General features: G+C 39.1%; 1 protein-coding gene across 1 annotated transcript in view; it reads right to left on the reverse strand.

Annotated features, from left to right (window-relative positions):
* Positions 1-23,623, reverse strand: part of Col4a6 (collagen type IV alpha 6 chain) — a 344,979-nt gene that overhangs the window by 320,514 nt on the left and 842 nt on the right. The gene's annotated exons all lie outside the window — the stretch shown is intronic.

Consider the following 23,623-nt stretch of genomic DNA (forward strand, 5'->3'; position numbering starts at 1 on the left):
ATGGGATACTTTTGTAGTGAAGAGCTCTTGAGATTAATAATGGACTAATATTAACCAATGGTAAAAATGACTTATTCTTTAACTCATAAATTTAAGAATGATCCATTTTCTTTATCTTTCTGACTCTGCATATCTCTCTCTCTCTCTCTCTCTCTCTCTCTCTCTCTCTCTCTCTCTCTCTCTGTGTGTGTGTGTGTGTGTGTGTGTGTGTGTGTGTCTGCATGTGTTTTTGTTGGTGTATGTGTGTAATATTAGTTTGATATTACAACAATGATTCTTAAGGTTAAAAATTTGTAGATACCCATAAACATACTTGCTGACATTTACATGCGAGACTCAAGTAATAAGAAGCAAAAATGCTTTTCTAGCTCTCAAATTATTTGATACAATAAGTAGGTCTAATAGAACAATGCTAGCTCACTCACCTCTAAGTATATCTCAAAAATTGCTTACAGCATCCATAATCTGGCTGTTCTAATGATGTGCATATTTTGGAGACTATTTTTAAGTCATTTGGATAAATTTTCCTTCATTATGTGAAAGCCTAACATTTAAACCCTTAGTTACTGTAGAAAGTAAAAGGGCACTGAAAGACAAGCCATGGCTACAAAATGCAAATGGTTATGATAATGTTCGCAAAGGTCATGGCAGATTGGCAGAGAGTTGGAAATTGTTGAAGATGGGTGATAGGAACATGGGATCATATTGTACTGTTCTCTCTGCTTTATGTATGAAAGTTTTCAGAAGAAAAAAACCCTGACCTTATTATTTAATGTCTATAATAAAAAGACTCTGAGAAAATAAGGAAGAGAGCTCCATTACCACACACGTGTAATGAACAAAACTGCCACTGCACTGATGGCCTCCTGATTCTACATGAATAACCCCAGTTTCAGTGTGAAGAGTAACAAGATCACCTGGCACCAGAGGATAAGTCTTGCAAAATATTCGGGCAATATTCAAATGGTTTCTATGTGACATTTTTTGACAGGTCCCTAGCCTACAAATTATAAATCATATAAAACTCAAATTTCTCATTTACATCCTGAGTAAGGCAGAGATATAGTGCAGACTGACTTGTTCTTACCTGAAATCTTTAGTAAAAGAAGTATTTACGGCCTATTTTGAGAGGGTGACATAGAATATTTATATGTGCATACTGAAATATTTTAGGGACAGCACTCAAGTCTAAACACCAAGCTCATGTATCATTCATCAACACCTTAAACCCATAACCTAAAGGTGATTTTATATAATATTTGTAATAATTTTATATATGAAACAAAAGTTTCCTAGTTTAGAATTTTCTCCCCTGGGTTCATGCCAGCACAAAAAATATTTTGGATTTTGGAGCATTCTAGATATTGGATTTTGGATTGGTTGCTCAAACTATTTCTGTAGGTATTCTGGGCCACACTTGTCATCTGTTCTAACAAGAATCTTCTGCCTGTGTACTGAAATGTTATAATGGAGATGTCCCCTCTATGATTTTTAGCAATAGTATATTCAGCTGGACCCTTTTATTAAGCCATCAAGGGACAATTTGGTTAAGTTTGTGGCATCTCTGAAGACCTTCATGATATATACAACAGCGTGTCACACCTAGTGTAACTCCTAATTGAGACAGCATGACAGTACAGTGATGCTAACATGATGCTTTCAAAAGGTCACCAACTCTATTTACAATTTTTACTCCTGGTCATTATTTAAATATCCAGAATACTAGTAAAAAGCAACCTAGAGTAATACCACATATGTGATGGCTTGTTATAGATGGAAACGCAGGAAGGATAGCATAAATTCTTATTTGTTTCAGTCTTAGTAAAAGTCAGGATCCTGTGGTTCATCCACAGGGGCGGTTGTTTGTTTGTTTGGAGAAAGAGCAAAGGTTTGTCAAAATAACAATTCTGGGAATCTGATTTTATGACCTGGAATTCAATTCATCAAAATACTTAAAAGAAGACATTCAGATGTAAATTTTCTTCTGTTCAAGATTAAAGGGCCAGATTCTGTTGTTACCACTTGTCTTTGGGAGTAAATCACAGCGTCAGGGCAATCAGGTAGACAACTCTCTTTACAGTAGGATCTGACACAGTAAAAGGACAATCCTGCGTTCCAGCTCATCTTTCTCTAATTCAGGACCAATTAGTAACATGACTTTGGGAAAATCATTTAATCCCATCTTGATGGTCAAAGGATCACAGAAAAACAATTATTCCTTTACCACAGCTGTAAACAGTAGGAGGCAAGTGAGAATCAAAGGAAGACGACTTCCTTGACACTAAATTTTCTAAACCAATGTATCTTGTTTATCACTGGGAGGCACAAAAGCCACAACACTAAATGGTAGAAGAAATCCCAATCCAGAAAAGAAAATACACTCGTGTGCGTGTGCCCCACCCCATCCCAGGCCTCCACTCACTGATAATGAACAGCAAAACCTGCAGTATGTGCAAAAGTCATCAAAAAGATAAAAAACGTTTTTGTTCTGGAGAGGCAAGGACCCAGGAAAGTATTTGCAGACAGATCAGCAACATCTTTCTACAGGGTTAAGTAAACAACTATGTTGGAAGGTCATTACTGCTGTTCAATGACTATTTCCTGCCCTCCTTCTTCAAGACAGATGCTAGGGCTTTATTTCTTGATTCCATCGGGGCTGATCAATGCATATGAGAAAAAGTGACACACACTCCCCCTGTAAATAATACTCCATTACCTACACGGTAAGAGACCTCCAGAGCTCTCTTTGTCTTGCTACAACATACAGCATGCCAGGTTATATCTTCTCCACTTAATCCCTAAACTGAGAAACAGGTACTGTCTCCACAGTGACCACGATGGACATGCTGTATATAAACAAGGAATGAACCTTGGTTATTTCATGCAGCTGAGCTGCAGAACTGAGCTGTAGCAATGTAATGTATCCTATCCTAGGAGAAGGGACGGCAGTCATAAGGTCAAGTAACCTACTGAACAGTGGTTACTGCTGCTTTTCTCTGGGCACATGAGTGTTGGTATTTCTCAAAGGCTTATACTTTAAATGTTATTCTATTTTATTATGAATATGAGCAGAGGCTTGCTACTGCTTCTTGCAGTTAATAGTGGACATAAAAAAAAATAAAGAGGACAGCTCAGGCGGGACAGGACAGGCTCAGGGGACTGGTAACTTGATATAAATCCTTCCTCTCATTCTCTTCCAAGTAACTCTATGTCATGTGGCTCTTCAATGGCTCGCCCAGAATAAGTAGCCCCAGGCCAGTATGAAGCAATCGGGTATCCTTTCTGATACAGTTGGCACCTTCGCCTGTCAGTCTCTTTAGCAGCAGCATGTGAGAAAAGCTGTACAAACAAGGAGGGGGAGGAAGTATCTTTTTTATCCCCCGAGGCTCTTAAGGATAACCAGGCTAAGAATAGTGTTATAAACTGAGGGATGAAATTTCACACACACACACATACACATACACACACACACATACACACACACACAGAGACATCCACACACAGACACATAGACACACACACAGACACACAGACACAGACATACACACACACGACACACACACAGACCGACACACACAGACACACACACACAGACATCCACACACAGACACACACACAGACACACAGACACAGACATACACACACACAGACACACACACAGACCGACACACACAGACACACACATACACCTACAAAATTTAAAACTAATTTTTATCTTAGTTAATTTCTCCCTAAGTCTCAGAGGAACACAAATCCTCCCCTAACCACCTCTACTAATAAATATAGAGCTATTACTAGGCTAATGAAGAGCACCACAGAAAGTTAAGGCAGTAATTGTTGGCTGTCTTCTTGGCAAGATCTCTGTCTACTAGAAACATGTTGTAGAGGGGATTAGAAAATGATGAACCACAGCCCAGCGACAGTGACAATTCACTGTCTATGGCAGCAGCAATTTACTGAGCACATATAGTAATTAAGGATGATAGGGGCGTTCAACCTAATCCTCCCAACTACACAAACTAGCTTTTAAATTTTCCACATAAAGAGACTGAGAAATACTAAGAAGGTATAAAGAGCAAGTATTGTGTTTTATAAAAAGATAAGGAGAGAAGGAATATGTTTGGTGGATGTGTAGTTAGGTATGGGGGAAGGGGTTACCTTCAGGGGCCCATGCTGAGGCATCCCTTCCCTCTGAGGGACCAGCTGCATGAAAGTACAGGATAGAATACAGTTTATTTAGAGCATGGGGAGGGGAGTTGAGAGGGTAGTAGAGACAGAGAAAGGCAGATAGAAAGAGAGGGAAAGAAAGAGATAGAGAGTAGAGGAGTAGAGGCAGGTCATGAGTACTTGGAGAGAGAGGGGAGGAGAATGGGGAGATAGGAGGAAGGGGAAAGAGGATGGAGCAGGAACTAGAAGGCAAAAGCAAGAGAGCATAGGGGCAAGCAGCCTCTTTTATAGTCAGTCAGGCATACCTGGCTGTTGCCAGGTAACTGTGGGGCAGAGCCTCGACAAAATGCTAACACCAAGGGAAAGGGACTATAGTTGAAGGCAAAGTGGAACAAATGTAGGGTTCAGCAGGTACAACCATATTTATTGCAGCACTGCTCACAATAGCCAAGATACACAGTTAGTCTGGGTGCCCATTAACAGGTGAATGGATAAAGAAAACACTTATGTGATCAATTAATTTTGTGCATGTTATATGTATGTTTATGTCATTTGCAAGTCTGTGTTTATATATGGATACTCACTTGTGTGTGAGCACACACACACACACACACACACACACACACACACACACAGAGAGAGAGAGAGAGAGAGAGAGAGAGAGAGAGAGAGAGAGAGAGAGAGAGAGAGAGACTGTGTATATGGAAGCCAGAAGTTGACATTGGATGATTGCCTTTTTCAGTTTCAACTTTATTTATTGAGATAATTTCTCACTGACTCCAGAACACAACTGCTTCAGCCACTTTAGCTAGCTTGTCCTTCCAATGCTGGGATTATAGATGACACCAAGAGAATATCAATATTTGATAATGATTGGTAAAGTGGACAAATGTTCATGTAGCAGAATATCTCTATTTATAGGAAACACATATTCATTTCATTAGGCATCTTGCTGCCAACTAACTTTATAATGGTCAAAGAAAGAAAATCCATTTAAATTGTCATTTCACTAATTTAGCATTGAATATATTAGATTAACTTCAAAAACCTTGTAAACAATGTAAATATTACAGAAAAGTTTCAAATACAGTGCCATAAAAGGCCTCAAAAATCATATACTCTCTCAGATCACAGGGTTACCATAACAAAAACTAACAGATAAATGTTTGTATATGAACCTTTCAAACAATAGAAGGGAGTTAGATTTAATTTGACTCTGAAGCACTATGTTTTCTATTTAAAATTCATGTTTACACTGCTGTATACACTGGAAATGAGGAGTTAGTAAAGAGAAAATTGTCTATCTGTCCTAGGACTTGCACCATTGAGGAAAGTTGGGAACCTTGGGACTTTATTGACTGGCAAAATCAAGTTGAGGGATTCAAAGCAATTGCTGGATTTCAGAACAACTGTTCAAGCATGATTACTGTACCTTTAGTTCTGAGCATAACCTTGGGGTGTAAAGCAGTAAGGAGCAAATCTGACAGGAGGGAGAAGCAGGAGAATCTGGAAATTAAAGGGTTGAAGTCGCGGCAAACTCTTGACACAGAATATACTGTTGCTTTGTTCTCATCGTTCTATAGAGACATAAAACTAAGAAAAAATGAGGGCTGGAAAGGTAGGTCAATAGTACACCATTCACTTAGCAAAGAATGATTTTCTTGAGCACACACAGTGCAGGGGTGGGGGAAGAGGAAGGGAAGGGAGGGAGGGAAGGGAGGAGTGGGAGGAAAGGAAGGGAGGGAGGGAGGAGGAGAGGGAGAGGAAGAAAAGCATGCACACATACAAGCATGCAAGTGAGTGGTTCTTTTTTTTTCTTTTATAAGATATTTAATACAATATATTTTGATCACATTCTTTTCCTCCCCCAATTCCTCCCAGGCCCTTTCTTTTGCCTTAAATGTGAGGTTAAACAACTACAACAACAAAAAAAATGAAAAGCCCACTAAATTTGATACTTATAAATTTCAGATTCTAGGTATTAAACTTTCTTTCCAGAAAGGAAATGTATACAAATGGTAATAACATAATAAATAATATTTAAGAAGAGCAAAGGTGATGTGACTTGAGAGTCTTGAAAGTGATTCTTCAAAACTGACTAGTGAACTGAAAGACTGTGCCTCCAGTGGAAGGGAATTTGCTGGGTACCAGGAGAGACACAAAGTGTTACACATGTTTTCTCCTTAACTACCTCAGTAATCCAATAAATTTGGTGCTGTTGTTTAACACACAGAACACTGAGACACAAATATGTTAAGAAATTTTCTCAAGGAGGAAAAAACCCAGGATATTGCAGATGAAATTTGATGAAAAATTTGACTCCATCCCTGGTCTGTGGCAGTATAGAATCTCCTGTTATGAATTACCTCAGCGTCAAATACACACATCCATGGTGTCTACGCCTGCAAAGCACTGCAATAACGGCTATTTGGGGAAGACAGTAAGGTGGTCATTGAGGTTTCCCTATTCTTCTTATACGCCATAGTTGTTTGAACATTTGATGGTATGTGTCCTCTATACTTACTATGACTCTATCTACTCATTTATCCATCCATTCATATAGCTATCTATACATCCAACCGATCTTTGCCTCTAGGCTGTTCCCTTGTGTTATCCTCCCAAATTATTTCTTTCATCCCTTTCCCTATTCAACAGTGACAGGTCCACTCAAATAAGCCAAATTCATCACAGCATTGATGTTAAGGTCTCCCATCACGTGACCCTGTTTCAACTCTGTACAGTTATTTCCCTTTGCTCCATAACAGTCATCCTGTGCTTTAGCCACACATGACCCAAAGTCCTCCATTTAACCATATTTATTCCTGCTATGGCTGCACTAGGTGATTATTCACGGTGTCACTGTAAAACCAAATTTGACTGGGACCTGAAATATAGCCTGCTTGAAGCTCAAATAGGTATATGACCTAGAGCTGAGCTATATTTCTTAGTGGAAAGGGTGCCTTTTTAGTTTAAAAATATTTTTGGAGACAAGGTCTTAATATTTTACCCTGGCTAGCCTAGAACTAACTGTTGAGACCATTCTGGACTTTATCTCATAAAGATCTTCTTGCCCCTGTCTCCTGAATGCTGGGAGTAAAGACATGTGCCACCATGCCTGGTCAAGAATACCCTTTTTAGGATGGGGAACTGGGGTAGCCACTAGAAAGTCCCAGACTCCAAGGAATCAAAAGGCTCCCAGGAGTCCAATGACGATGACTTTAGCTAAAATGCCCAACAAATGGGCAGATAGAACCTGTAGGTATCTCCAGTAGATAGGTACCGCCCCCAGTTCAGGGACGGAGCCCACCCACCTCAAAATTTTAAACCCAGAAATGTTCCCGTCCAAAGGAAATGCAGGAATAAAAATGGAGCAGAAACTAAAGGATAGGCCATACAGAGACTGCCCCACTTGGGGATCCATCCCATCTGCAGACACCAAACCCAGACAGTATTGATAATGCCAAGAATCACTTGCAGACAGGAGCCTGATATGACTGTTCTCTGAGAGGTTCTACCAGCACTTGACCAATACAGATACAGATACAGCCAACCACAGCCAACTGAGCCCAGGGACCCCAATGGAAGAGCTAAGGGAAGGACTGAAGGAACCAAAGAGAATTGCAACCCCATAGGAAGAACAATATCAACTGACTGGACCACCCAGAGCTCCCAGGGACTAAAACACCAACCAAAGAGAATACGTGGAGGGATCCATGGTTCCAGATACATATATAGCAGAGGATGGTCTTATCTGATATCAATGGGAGGGGAGGGAGGCTTGATGCCTCAGTGTAGGGAGGATGCTAGAGGGGAAAGGCAGGAGAAGAAGCAAAGGGGAGGGGTGAGAGGGAGGGTGGGATGGGAAGTTTGTGGAGGGGTAACTGGGAAGGGGGATATCATTTGAAATGTAAACAAATAAAATGATTTTTATAAAAAGAAAATGCTCTTTTACTTTCCTCATAGACTTTATATGGTTGATAGAACACTGATTCTTTCTCCACACTTTCATTAGAGCCATCTAATATATTTATAATTTTAATATAAAACATAAATCCCGGCAAATACAAGTTTATTCATAGAGATCAGGAGAGGAAAACTTGAAGCCTGGGATATTCCAGAAAATCGAGACAGAAGAAATATTTCAGGTGTCTACTGTCTCTTTGAGGACCAGATCCGATAGTGCATTTGTGAAGCCTTCAGTAACTATAGTGCTCACTTGTTAGCATTCTATCTTAGCTCCGCCCTGCCCCACAGTTACCTGGCAACAGCCAGGTTTGCCTGACTCACTATGGTGCTTGCCCCCTCCTCTTGCTCTTGCCTTCTTGCTCCCCCTCTGTCCTCTTGCCCCTTCTCCCCCTCCCCATTCCCTTCTCTCCTCTCTTTTTTTTTTTCAGGTTATCGTGTCAAGCCAGGAGAGGAAGAGAGGGAGAGAGAGAGAGAGAGAGAGAGAGAGAGAGAGAGAGAGAGAGAGAGAGAGAGAGAGAGAGAGAGAGAGAGAGAGGAAGAGCGGAAGAGCTGAAGAGCGGAAGAACGGAAGAGAGAGTGAGAGTCCCTTCTCTCCTCTCTTTCCACGTGTTACTGGCCAGCCTCTACTCCTCTCTTCTCTTCTCTTCTCTTCTCTTCTCTTCTCTTCTCTTCTCTTCTCTTCTCTTCTCCTCTCCTCTCCTCTCCTCTCCTCTCCTCTCCTCTCCTCTCCTCCCCTCCCTCCCCTCCCCTCCCCTCCCCTCCTCCCCTCCTCCCCTCCCCTCCCCTCCCCCCCTCCCCTCCCTTCCCCCCCCCTCTCTCTCCCCCCCCACTACCCTCTTAAATCCCCTTCCCACGCCCTGAATAGACTCTAGTCTATACATTTTGACAGATCCCTAGGGGGAAAGGATGCCTCAGCATGGGCCCGCGGAGACACATAATCCCTCCCCCATATGACTACACCTCCATGAAACATCTCTTCTCTATCTTTTTATAAACACAGAATCATTGACCTCTTCTTTCAACCTTCTATAGCAGTTCCCACTGTCCTATGACTGTTAATGAGGGTTGACGGGGTAGTTCAACAATTCTACTCTATCACATAGTTTCACTACAAATATATTTTAAACTTCAAAAAGGAGTAAAACAATGTATGCACTATGCAGATATGTTAGATTCCATATAGTTAAATATTGGCAAACATCACTATCACGTTAGTATATGCTGCAAAGTTTATTTGTGTGTGTCTGTGTTTATCTATGAAAGAGATGGTGACAGAGTTGTGGGAGATTCAGGTTTCTATTTAACTGGAGGTTGTCTTGAGAAAGTAATGCAAAGAATTAATTCAAAATGCACTTTACCCAATAAGATTCATTATTAGAGTACATCAGAATTTTCTCAACATTATATGACCAAAATAAAACAGAGATAGCTGGAAACTATATTGCCCTTGGTGAAAGTTCAGACTTTTTCCTCTTCTTTTCAGTTTCTTCCTTCTGATTGCTTTTGACTTAACAAAATACTTATTTTTATCTTGTTTTTATTTTTGGGAATTGTATGTGATTTTGTTTGGAAGAATATATATATATATATATTCTTAATTTTTTCTAATAAATTCTTTCTTTTTCATTAATAATATCAACATTATTATCCACAAGAATAGTATGGTTCTCTCAAGCTAGGCATTAAAGAAATTTATGCAATTTTATCATGATTCAATGCAGATTAATCTGTACTGTCTCCTTGATTTGAAGGGAACTACAATATTCACAAGCAGAATTAAGGAGTCACAGAAAACATGCTCAATCAATGCTTACAGGATGCAAAAAATATATCTTTATGTTTATTCCCTCAAAAGGCCCAGGTCACTATATTCCAGGAAAGCCTATCATCTGTGAAATGTGTGTTTCATGGACAAAGAAAGTTTGTAGGAGTAGCATAGGTTCTCATTAAACAAGGAAAACATGATTGAAAGATAATGGCAAGCTAGCCAGCCTCATTGATTATTAACAAAAGGACAGGGGTTTCAAAGATGCCTGGTGAGGTGCCTTTAAAAAGAATCTTTAGTGGAGACCAGAATCTCTACAGGAGGTCACAAAGGTAAGGCTGAAAAGGTGAAGCAGCTTTGGGTAATGTGGAACAAGATTAATAACAATCTTAAAGCTTTTTCTCCCATAGGAGGCTTTGAAAACATATTTAACAAACAATCAAGCATTTTTTCCCTCTAAACTCTTCCCACAATGGCTTCACCAAGTATTTTCAGGAAAATGTCAATGAGTGGAATTTTCCAGTGAGTGGAAAAGAATGACAGAAATAGTCATTTAAAAGTTAATATATTTAATAATTTTCCTAAGACCGTAGGTTATAATGGGGTTTGTACTTGAATGTAGGTGCATTTGTCTCCAAAACACAAAATGCTTTGTTTTGAATCATTCTATAGTGAATTAAAATCCAAAAAATGACCTGCAGAGTGGCATATGGAACCCATACGAAGTCCAAGAAGAGAGGCATACATTAAAGCTTTGTTACCAGGAATATTTAGATTTAAAGCCTGGATGTCAGCAATCTCAATAAGGCAGGTATAGCTTCCTAACAATGCAATATTAAAGTTATAAGAAATAGTGAATGCAGGAAAAAGAGGTTTCATAAATGTGGCCACATAGGAAAAAGGAACAAAGAAGTTCAGTATCTCCTAGTTGCATCTTCCAAGTGTCAGGTCCAGAGAAAATCTATATCGATTAATATGTTAAAATTCTGAACATTTGAAGACTTGATATAAGGATAGCAAATTAAGAGGGAAAGAAATCTGAATCATTTCTCATACTTTAAATCACTTCCTCAGACCTTTACAATATGTATTTAATGAAGTTTCCTTTGGTCTTGACACCAAGATCCTGACATGAGTTTTAGCTTTACACATAGAGCAAGATCTATGCTTTAATTCAGCAGTCCTGATCCAGTTGTAATTCTATTCAGCACTGAGCCTTCACCCTATAGGCTCCAGGATGTCCGGCAAGGTGAACTGATAAGATGCCAGAACTGTGTGAAATCTCTTTCTAAGAGACAACTTCCTCTTCTGGCCAGCCCCAAACTTCATTCAGTTCTTTTCCTTCTCCCAGTATGAGGAAATTCCATTGACTTCCAGTTCATTGTTTTAGGAAGCTGTTAGTCAAAGTGAGAAGAACAAATGTCCCTCTTTAGAATATCTTTGCTCCTGCTTGGATGGTTTCAAATTGCCTGAACTTTTAAATCTGGGGCAGAGAGATCTACCTTGCAGGAATAAATAAATGATTCACTATTGTGATTAATTTAAATGCTATTACAATTTACATAAACAGGCCAGAGTATAAGTATTAAGATAATGCTTTTAAGATTCCTCTAGCTAATTTCTCAAAATGTATTAAGTCACATAGGGTTAGGAGTTGATGTTTCTTTTCCCATTGTCAACCAGAATGTCTGGCATACAGTAGGTGCCAGATAAATTTTCACTGAAGGAAAACAAGAACAGTGAAGGGCAAAGAGCACACGAGAACACCCATAAGAAAACAGAAAGGAAAATTAAAGAAAATCGATTACAAAACTAGGCTTTAAGGGAATAAGAACACAGTCATAAACACAGTAGGAAGGCTGACTATTTGGGAAAAAAAGGAAAAGATAGGCATCAAAATATGTTTGGTAAATTGAGCCAACATCAGAAGGATACCTGGGATGCAAACTTCTAAGATACAAGAGGAGAGGGGGTTGGATGGTACTATGGGGTGCCATGATCCTGTTTGTTTTAGAATAAGCACCATGACTTTTGGAGAGGAAGGCTATCAGCAAAGTGGGTGGAGCAGCAGGAGAGGACATAAGCCAGAACAGCTCAGTTTGTTTGTAGAGACTCCAGATAAGACATGATAAAAAGCCTCAACCAGAGACAGCACTCTAGGCTGTACTTTTCCCTAATTCTGCCTTTTCTTAGATCTGTGAGCTTGGATAAATCTTTAATATCCTGACATGAGAATACTTGTCCTAGATTACTTCACAGGCTAGCCTGAAGCCATTTATGGAAGAGTGAGAGAACACTTTGTCTACTAGATACACTGCAAGATATTTGCTATTGCACTAGACATGGGGAAGACAATGAAGGCAACATTAAAACATGGCCATGGCAGTAGACGGACTCTAGAAACAAGAGGATCTTCTCTGATATCTCCCCTTTGCTCATCTTACTAGGTGTCATTTGTCAAAATTGGGAATTTAGTTTTAATTTTTTTTACTGAAATGGCAATAAATAGAGGATAATTGTCAGAGGTGGGATGAGAATATATGGCCTTCATTGTATACAGTGGATTCCCATTATCTCATTTAACTTTGCAAAGCCCAATAAGACCCAAGGAACAAGACACAATTTCCTTTTCTGATGATGAAAAACTGAATCACAGGAAGGTACATTAAATCACACAGCTAGGAACTGTGGATAGAGGCAGCATTTAGCAAAATCATTTTCCATCACCTCTTAGACATTTCACAATTGAACAGAGTTTTTAAAAATTATATTATTATTATCAGTGCGCGCGCGTGCGTGCGTGTGTGTGTGTGTGTGTGTGTGTGTGTGTGTGTGTGATATGTGCAGGGAGAACATACACATGTGGAGGTCAGAGGACAATTTTGTGGAGTTGGTTATCTCCATCTTAAGTGTGTGATCTGGGGATCAAACTCTTGTAACACACTGAGCCTTCTCATTGAATCCGGTATTATATTTTGTTTTGTTAAAAGATCTATATTGGATTAGTAACCCTTAAGATATACAAAGCAAAGACAATTTCTGCAGGCGATTAGCAGTAAACTTGTATATTCACTAGAAAGTCATGTACTAACCACAAATGGCATGTCTGGTAGTATCGTGGTCATTCTGAGTACCAAGTTGAAGAGCTCTGTAATTATTTCATTAAGAAAATGACATTTGATGTAGGTATGAAGGATTTGGTAAGAGTTCACTGGATAGAAGCAAAGGTATAAATATGGAAGGGCATATACTAGACATAGATGACAAGATACCCTATGGCAAAGAAAGGTAAAGAGCATGGTATAAGAATGGTGAAAGTTTTAGTTTAAGAGTGTGGGAAGAAGAAACACAAAACTACGAGCCTGGAAAGATATAGTGAGGAAATAATTGAAAGTCTTTAATTTTCCAAACCAAACATTTTGGAAGAAATGGGAGATGAACAGAGGTTTAACAACTAGAAATGACATATTTAGAATTTTTTGGTAGTAAAATAGTCCTTGTGGCATTATAGATATTCCAACAGATGTCTTGAAGTAGAAAAGTCAGTTCAGAAGCTATAGATACAGGGTAATGTGGCCTAAAATCAACGGAGTATATGTAAATGGGAGTATCAGCCTACAGATTTTTGATAAAATTAGTAGAACTTGTTGATGACATGGGCAGGGAAAGTGGTGATATTTGTTCCTGAAACTGAATAGATGGTGAAGAAAGCGAAAAGGACAGTTGCAGTTGAAGTGTAAAGAGAAAGACTAGAAAATAGTTTTCTCTTTGGAGAAACTGTGTTTGGGGCAATAGAAGTGATAGCTGCCTTTAGGTGAATGCTTATACTAAACTCCAGACACTGTTTGTAAGTGAGAGACAAGGCTTTGTAGGCAGTTGGAAATAGTCAGTTGGAGCTCAGAGAGACAGCCTCACTGAGAATAAATCTATCACAATTTTAGGACATGAAATTATCAAGATTGTAAGTGTTCTATGAAACATCACACCTAATTGTTCACCACTGGACCATTAAGGCTGAACACATTACTCCCAATATAGATGTCTCTCAATAAATACCCATTGAACATAAAACATTTTTAAAATATTAAAGAAACATTGGCTAATATCCACAGCATGCTGAAAATCAGAAAAGATTTCAGCAGGATTAGGAAATGGGAGACTGAAAGTAGGAAAGACAGAACGGAGACTGGAAAACAATTGTTTTGCTTAGTAGTTAAGCAGGCATTAGTAGCTGAAAGAATGAAGTCGGAATGGTGTAGACTCACTCTGGACAGCATGAAGGAAGAGAATAAAGTAAGAGAAGTTAGCTACAATTGCATCGAGACGGTTATACTTATGTAAGAAAATTAAATTATATATATTTTCCATTAATGGGTTTGAGTTTGGCTTTTGATTTGCTTTTAAAATGTAGGAGAGTGACTACTCCCAAACCCAGTGGGAGAGAGCCCTCACCGCCTGGACAGGTGGGCACTCCTGAGACTGCAGAGTGGAAGAGACCACCAACACTGTCCACCCCTGCCCACATCCCTGGCCCAAGAGGAAACTGTATAGGGCCTCTGGGTTCCCTTGGATAAGGGCACAGCAGCAGCAGGTCCCCTGCATCTGAGACACCACCGGAACCTGAAAGGGACAGACCAGATAAACAGTTCTCTGCACCCAAATCCCATGGGAGGGAGAGCTAAACCTTCAGAGAGGCAGACACGCCTGGGAAACCAGAAGAGTCTACACTCGGCCCACATCTCTGACTCCAGAGGAAAACACCAAACGCCATCTGGAACCCTGGTGCACGGAAGCTCCCGGAAAGGGCGGCACAGATCTTCCTGGTTGCTGCCCTAGTGGAGAGCTCATAAGCAACACCCCAAGAGCAAACTTGAGCCTTGGGACCACAGGTAAGACCAAATTTTCTGCTGTAAGCGACCTGCCTGGTGAACTCAAGACACAGGCCCACAGGAACAGCTGAAGACCTGTAGAGAGGAAAAACTGTACGCCTGAAAGCAGAACACTCTGTCCCCATAACTGGCTGAAAGAAAACAGGAAAACAGGTCTACAGCACTCCTGACACACAGGCTTATAGGACAGTCTAGCCACTGTCAGAAATAGCAGAACAAAGTAACACTAGAGATAATCTGATGGCGAGAGGCAAGCCAAGCAACAGAAACCATGACTACATGGCATCATCGGAGCCCAATTCTCCCACCAAAGCAAACACTGAATATCCAAACACACCAAAAAAGCAAGATCTAGTTTCAAAATCATATTTGATCATGATGCTGGAGGACTTCAAGAAAGACATGAAGAACTCCCTTAGAGAAACACAGGAAAACATAAATAAACAAGTAGAAGCCTACAGAGAGGAATCACAAAAATCCCTGAAAGAATTCCAGGAAAACACAATCAAAAAGGTGAAGGAATTGAGAATGGAAATAGAAGCAATAAAGAAAGCACAAAGGGAGACAACCCTGGATATAGAAAACCAAAGGAAGAGACAAGCAGCCGTAGATAAAAGCATCACCAACAGAATACAAGAGATAGAAGAGAGAATCTCAGGAGCAGAAGATTCCATAGAAATCATCGACTCAACTGTCAAAGATAATGTAAAGCGGAAAAAGCTACTGGTCCAAAACATACAGGAAATCCAGGACTCAATGAGAAGATCAAACCTAAGGATAATAGGTATAGAAGAGAGTGAAGACTCCCAGCTCAAAGGACCAGTACATATCTTCAACAAAATCATAGAAGAAAACTTCCCTAACCTAAAGAAAGAGATACCCATAAGAATACAAGAAGCCTACAGAACTCCAAACAGATTGGACCAGAAAAGAAACACCTCTCAACACATAATAGTCAAAACACCAAATGCACAAAATAAAGAAAGAATATTAAAAGCAGTAAGGGAAAAAGGTCAAGAAACCTATTAAGGCAGACCTATCAGAATAACACCAGACTTTTTGCCAGAGACTATGAAAGACAGAAGATCCTGGACAGATGTCATACAGACCCTAAGAGAACACAAATGCCAGCCCAGGTTACTGTATCCTGCAAAACTCTCAATTAACATAGATGGAGAAACCAAGATATTCCATGACAAAACCAAATTTACACAATATCTTTCTACAAATCCAGCACTACAAAGGATAATTAATGGTAATGCCCAACATAAGGAGGCAAGCTACACCCCAGAAAAAGCAAGAAACTAATCGTCTTGGCAACAAAACAAAGAGAAGAAAAGCACAGAAACATAACCTCACATCCAAATATGAATATAACAGGAAGCAATAGTCACTATTCCTTAATATCTCTCAACATCAATGGTCTTAACTCCCCAATAAAAAGACATAGATTAACAAACTGGATACGCAATGAGGACCCTGCATTCTGCTGCCTACAGGAAACACACCTCAGAGACAAAGACAGACACTACCTCAGAGTGAAAGGCTGGAAATCAACTTTCCAAGCAAATGGTTGGGAGAAGCAAGCTGGAGTAGCCATTCTAATATCAAATAAAATCAATTTTCAACTAAAAGTCGTCAAAAAACATAAGGAAGGACACTTCATATTCATCAAAGGAAAAATCCACCAAGATGAACTCTCAATCCTAAATATCTATGCCCCAAATACAAGGGCACCTACATACGTAAAAGAAACCTTACTAAAGCTCAAAACACAAATTGCACCTCACACAATAATAGTAGGAGATTTCAATACCCCACTTTCATCAATGGACACATCATGGAAACAGAAATTAAACAGAGACGTAGACAGACTAAGAGAAGTCATGAACCAAATGGACTTAACAGATATTTATAGAACATTCTATCCTAAAGCAAAAGGATATACCTTCTTCTCAGCTCCTCATGGTACTTTCTCCAAAATTGACCATATAATTGGTCAAAAAACGGGCCTCAACAGGTACAGAAAGATAGAAATAATCCCATGCGTGCTATCAGACCACCATGGCCTAAAGCTGGTCTTCAATAACAATAAGGGAATAACGCCCACACATACGTGGAAGTTGAACAATGCTCTACTCAACGATAACCTGGTCAAGGAAGAAATAAAGAAAGAAATTAAAAACTTTTTAGAATTTAATGAAAATGAAGGTACAACATACCCAAACTTATGGGACACAATGAAAGCTGTGCTAAGAGGAAAACTCATAGCTCTGAGTGCCTGCAGAAAGAAACAGGAGAGAGCATATGCCAGCAGCTTGACAGCACACGTAAAAGCTCTAGAACAAAAAGAAGCAAATACACCCAGGAGGAGTAGAAGACAGGAAATAATCAAACTCAGAGCTGAAATCAACCAAGTAGAAACAAGAAGGACCATAGAAAGAATCAACAGAACCAAAAGTTGGTTCTTTGAGAAAATCAACAAGATAGATAAACCCTTAGCCAGACTAACGAGAGGACACAGAGAGTGTGTCCAAATTAACAAAATCAGAAATGAAAAGGGAGATATAACTACAGATTCAGAGGAAATTCAAAAATCATCAGATCTTACTATAAAAGCCTATATTCAACAAAACTTGAAAATCTGCAGGAAATGGACAATTTCCTAGACAAATACCAGGTACCGAAGTTAAATCAGGAACAGATAAACCAGTTAAACAACCCCATAACTCATAAGGAAATAGAAGCAGTCATGAAAGGTCTCCCAACCAAAAAGAGCCCAGGTCCAGACGGGTTTAGTGCAGAATTCTATCAGACCTTCATAGAAGACCTCATACCAATACTATCCAAACTATTCCACAAAATTGAAACAGATGGAGCACTACCGAATTCCTTCTATGAAGCCACAATTACTCTTATACCTAAACCACACAAATTCCCAACAAAGAAAGAGAACCTCACAGCAATTTCCCTTATGAATATCGACGCAAAAATACAAAATAAAATTCTGGCAAACCGAATCCAAGAGCACATCAAAACAATCATCCATCATGATCAAGTAGACTTCATCCCAGGCATGCAGGGATGGTTTAATATACGGAAAACCATCAACATGATCCATTATATAAACAAACTGAATGAACAAAACCACAAGATCACTTCATTAGATGCTGAGAAAGCATTTGACAAAATTCAACACCCCTTCATGATAAAAGTCCTGGAAAGAATAGGAATTCAAGGCCCATACCAAAACATAGTAAAAGCCATATACAGCAAACCAGTTGCTAACATTAAACTAAATGGAGAGAAACTTGAAGCAATCCCACTAAAATCAGGGACTAAACAAGGCTGCCCACTGTCTCCCTACGTATTCAATATAGTTCTTGTAGTTCTAGCCAGAGTAATCAGACAACAAAAGGAAATCAAGGGGATTCAGATTGGTAAAGAAGAAGTCAAAATATCACTATTTGCAGATGATATGATAGTATATTTAAGTGATCCCAAAAGTTCCACCAGAGAACTACTAAAGCTGATAAACAACTTCAGCAATGTGGCTGCGTATAAAATTAACTCAAAGAAATCAGTGGCCTTCCTCTACACAAAAGAGAAACAAGCCGAGAAAGAAATTAGGGAAACGACACCCTTCATACTATACCCAAATAATATAAAGTACCTCGGTGTGATTTTAACCAAGCAAGTAAAAGATCTGTACAATAAGAACTTCAAGACTCTGAAGAAAGAAATTGAAGAAGACCTCAGAAGATGGAAAGATCTCCCATGCTCATGGATTGGCAGGATTAATATAGTAAAAATGGCCATTTTACCAAAAGCGATCTACAGATTCAATGCAATCCCCATCAAAATACCAATCCAATTCTTCAAAGAGTTAGACAGAAAAATTTGCAAATTCATCTGGAATAACAAAAAACCCAGGATAGCTAAAACTATTCTCAACAATAAAAGGACTTCAGGGGGAATCACTATCCCTGAAATCAAGCTCTATTACAGAGCAATAGTGATGAAAACTGCATGGTATTGGTACAGAGACAGACAGCTAGACCAATGGAACAGAATTGAAGACCCAGAAATGAACCCACACACCTATGGGCACTTGATTTTTGACAAAGGAGCCAAAACCATTCAATGGAAAAAAGATAGCATTTTCTGCAAATGGTGGTGGTTCAACTGGAGGTCAACATGTAGAAGAATGCAAATCGATCCATACTTATCTCCCTGTACAAAGCCTAAGTCCAAGTGTATCAAGGACCTCCACATGAAACCAGATACACTCAAACTAACAGAAGAAAAACTGGGGCAGCATCTGGAACACATGGGCACTGGAAAAAATTTCCTGAACAAAACACCAATGGCTTATGCTCTAAGATCAAGAATCGACAAATGGGATCTCATAAAACTGCAAAGCTTCTGTAAGGCAAAGGACACTGTGGTTAGGACAAAATGGCAACCAACAGATTGGGAAAAGATCTTTACCAATCTTACAACAGATAGAGGCCTTATATTCAAAATATACAAAGAACTCAAGAAGTTAGACCGCAGGGGAGACAAATAACCCTATTAAAAAATGGGGTTCAGAACTAAAGAAAGAATTCACAGCTGAGGAATGCCAAATGGCTGAGAAACACCTAAAGAAATGTTCAACATCTTTAGTCATAAGGGAAATGCAAATCAAAACAACCCTGAGGTTTCACCTCACACCAGTGAGAATGGCTAAGGTCAAAAACTCAGGTGACAGCAAATGCTGGCGATGGTGTAGAGAAAGAGGAACACTCCTTCATTGTTGGTGGGATTGCAGACTGGTACAACCATTCTGGAAATCAGTCTGGAGGTTCCTCAGAAAATTGGACATTGAACTACCTGAGGATCCAGCTATACCTCTCTTGGGCATATACCCAAAAGATGCCCCAACATATAAAAAAAGACACGTGCTCCACTATGTTCATAGCAGCCTTATTTATAATAGCCAGAAGCTGGAAAGAACCCTTCAACAGAGGAATGGATACAGAAAATGTGGTACATCTACACAATGGAATATTACTCAGCTATCAAAAACAATGACTTTATGAAATTCGTAGGCATATGGTTGGAACTGGAAAATATCATCCTGAGTGAGGTAACCCAATCACAGAAAAACACACATGGTATGCACTCATTGATAAGTGGCTATTAGCCCAAATGCTTGAATTACCCTAGATGCCTAGAACAAATGAAACTCAAGACGGATGATCAAAATGTGAATGTTTCACTCCTTCTTTAATAGGGGAACAAGAATACCCTTGGCAGGGAATAGAGAGGCAAAGATTAAAACAGAGACTGAAGGAACACCCATTCAGAGCCTGCCCCACATGTGGCCCATACATATACAGCCATCCAATTAGACAAGATGGATGAAGCAAAGAAGTGCAGGCAGACAGGAGCCGGATGTAGATCGCTCCTGAGAGACACAGCCAGAATACAGCAAATACAGAGGCGAATGCCAGCAGCAAACCACTGAACTGAGAATAGGACCCCCGTTGAAGGAATCAGAAAAAGGACTGGAAGAGCTTGAAGGGGCTCGAGACTCCATATGTACAACAATGCCAAGCAACTAGAGCTTCCAGGGACTAAGCCACTACCTAAAGACTATACATGGACTGACCCTGGACTCTGACCTCATAGGTAGCAATGAATATCCTAGTAAGATCACCAGTGGAAGGGGAAGCCTTGGTCCTGCTAAGACTGAACCCCCAGTGAACGTGATTGTTGGGCAGAGGGCCGCAATGGGGGGAGGGTGGGGAGGGGAACACCCATAAAGAAGGGGAGAGGGAGGGATTCGGGGGGATGTTTGCCCGGAAACCGCGAAAGGGAATAACATTCGAAATGTAAATAAGAAATACTCAAGTTAATAAAAAAAAATGTAGGAGAGTTCAATATTTGGTACAGAAAAAAACTTTAGGCAGAGGCCTACCCTGTATCATGGTTATATAAAATAGACTTCAAATTTCTTTGTGTATGTGCACTTTTTGTTTTGTTTTGTTTTGCTGTTTTATTTATTTATTTATTTGCTCATTTGTTATGAGGGTTTCTTTTTGAGAAAAAGGTAGGAAGAACATGAACTGGTAAGGAGGTATAGAGTTGTGAGAGGGGAGCAAATATTGATCAGACTAGATTGTATGGAAAATTAATAAAAAACAAAACACATGCACAGACACCTAAAAATAGAGGCGGAAGGAATTTGATCTATTTCTTTCTCTTTAAAAATATATATCTTAACTTTTTGATAATTTCATACATGCCTACAATGTGTTTTTATCAAATTCATTCCCATCTCCTCCCCTCCTCCTCTTCTCATACTCCATCATCATTTCACCCTCCAAACTTCAAGTATCCTTCTTTTTTAACTTGCTGATTCCACTTAGCACTGCCACTATGTGCAAGCTTGTAGGGCCACTGGAACATGAATAACCTACAGGGGACAGAAACAAAGAAAACTGACACTTCCTCCAGTGGCCACCAACTGCTGATGACTCCTGAACATTGAAACAGCATTCATCCTTTGATGGTTGCTATAATGACAGGGTTGGTGACAATGTGAAGAACCAACCTGGGTACGCTTGCACTTTTGAAAGAAAGAGGCTAGAACTGCAATCAGATCTTTACTAGAATATGGATGACACACATGTTCTTATTCTTTATTCTCCTCCCCTCCCAAATAAGTGTCCCATTAGTCTTTTGACTTCCGGTATGCTTGGATGTACTGGAGACTTTTATGAATGTACTCTTGGATACAAATAGAATGGGATAAAAACATAAGGACTCACAATACTGTAGGGCACATTTAATCTCCTTGACACGACAGTCTTGGGGAAGATTTGTAGTTTTTCCTAGGGTTTTCTAGGAGGATACAATACATGGAGATAATTAAAGGCACTCTCCATCAAGAAACATAATGAGCAGCATTGTTTAGGGGAAAAACACAAGTTTCTAGAACGTAGGTAGCTAGGATTTTTTTTTAATTTCTGCATGTTGCTTCTAATCTACAGCAGACCCTTATGGATTTGAGCACTTAACTAAAGGATTCCTGGTGTTCTGCAACCCTAGGTTCTGTCTCACTAAGAAAAACCTTGCAGATAGTTCACCTGAAAAACAAACGTAACGGATTTTAACATTTGGTTTTCCATTTTTTATATTGAATTGCTTTACAAATTCTTAAAAGATAACACTCAAAAGGAACTTCATAACCCTATCTTTAATTGCTTACCAATATCCCATTATTGGCAAGTTAATTCTCACAGCATGAAGATTCTTTGTCATAATGAATTGTAACAGAGCTCTTATGGGTGCATTCGTAAGTTACTTGCATTGATATCACTCAAAGTACTATGAATTCAAATGCCTACAGCCATCTGAAAAGCAGAAAGCAGCACAAATGTATAGAATGGGCTTGAGTTGAGACATAGTGCATGGACATGAAGAGAAAAAAAAATCCCTCAGTAATAGCATCTTCTGAGAAAGTATTTTGTGACTCACCTCTTTTTCTCTTTGTCATTAAAAAAACCAAACACTTTTCAGCACCAAAGATACTGTGAACAAGTAAGGAAAATTGAATAGAGCACTTCTGTACTTACAGTAATAGAATAAGTGTTTTCAATGGACCTCAACTTTCATGGCAGTCTTACCATAGTTAATAGCAAGGTTACATTGTAAACCAAAGAGACAAAAGTATACAACTAAATTGTAGAGACCCACTTCCATGCTTGGAAAGACTGCAAACACTATTCTATACCATAGCAAGTGAAAAGATTTGGTATCCCAGAAGTGCCTGTCCATCTACAATCAAATACTTTTCCTTAAAAGAAAAACAAAACAAAACAAAACAAAACCAACCAACCAAACAAACGAACAAACAAATAAGCAAGAAAACTAAAACCAGTCAGAAATTGAAAATAAAAATTTTACTGGAGGTCTTGTACATTAAAAAGAAAACAGCACAAGACTCCTGGACAAAGTGAAATCCAAGGCTAGCATTTTTAATAAATGTAGTATAAACCCTTGAGGAAACTCACAGTTAAGCTTATATGCTGGAAGAATAGGGTAAAAAAGTGAAGAATCGGAGATCAATATTTCTTCGTACAAAGATTAGCAGAAACATGTTTAAGAGCAGATATTCAGACTTAGAGTCGCAAAATTTTGGAATTTCCATCTTCCAGCATTTTTCTTTCTTTATAAGAAATCGTTTCACCTCACTGATATTTTCTTACACACATCATGTTAGGACAAAGGGTGTTGACTGAAATAAGCATGGCTCTAATTTTTTTAAAGTATTTAAAACACTTTCAAAAGAGCCCATCGGTTAAAATAATTACAATTCACAAGATAAAAAATTCAAAAATGTTTATTTGTGGTTTGTATTGTAAGTGACTTGGACTTTTGTAAAGAGGTTGTTTTTTTAAACAATGCATTATTTGAACATGACAGCTAAGCTTATTTTTGCCAGAATAACTAACTAGCTCAACTGGAAAACGAGCATATCTGATCATTTAGTCACTTCACCTTTGTGAAATTATCCTACTAATTGCATTGGATACCTCTCCACTTTCTGGGATCCATTAAACTTCTCTTGACCCGAATTCCTTTCCCTAGAGTCTTTCTAAGTTCATGGATAATGCCTAAACAGTCCACAAAAGGTTAAGTTGCAGAAAGCTTTTCTGACCCAAGCATTTAACTTTTTGATGTATGAAAGGACCTACAAGCATATATAAACTTTCATTCCCATCTTATTGCTGCCATGTTCAAATCTCAGTCCTTTATGTTCTCTTTCCACTCAAACTTATGCATC

The sequence above is a fragment of the Rattus norvegicus genome, chromosome X (assembly GCF_021556685.1).
Source record: "Rattus norvegicus strain SHRSP/BbbUtx chromosome X, alternate assembly SHRSP_T2T, whole genome shotgun sequence".
Lineage (NCBI taxonomy): Eukaryota > Metazoa > Chordata > Mammalia > Rodentia > Muridae > Rattus > Rattus norvegicus.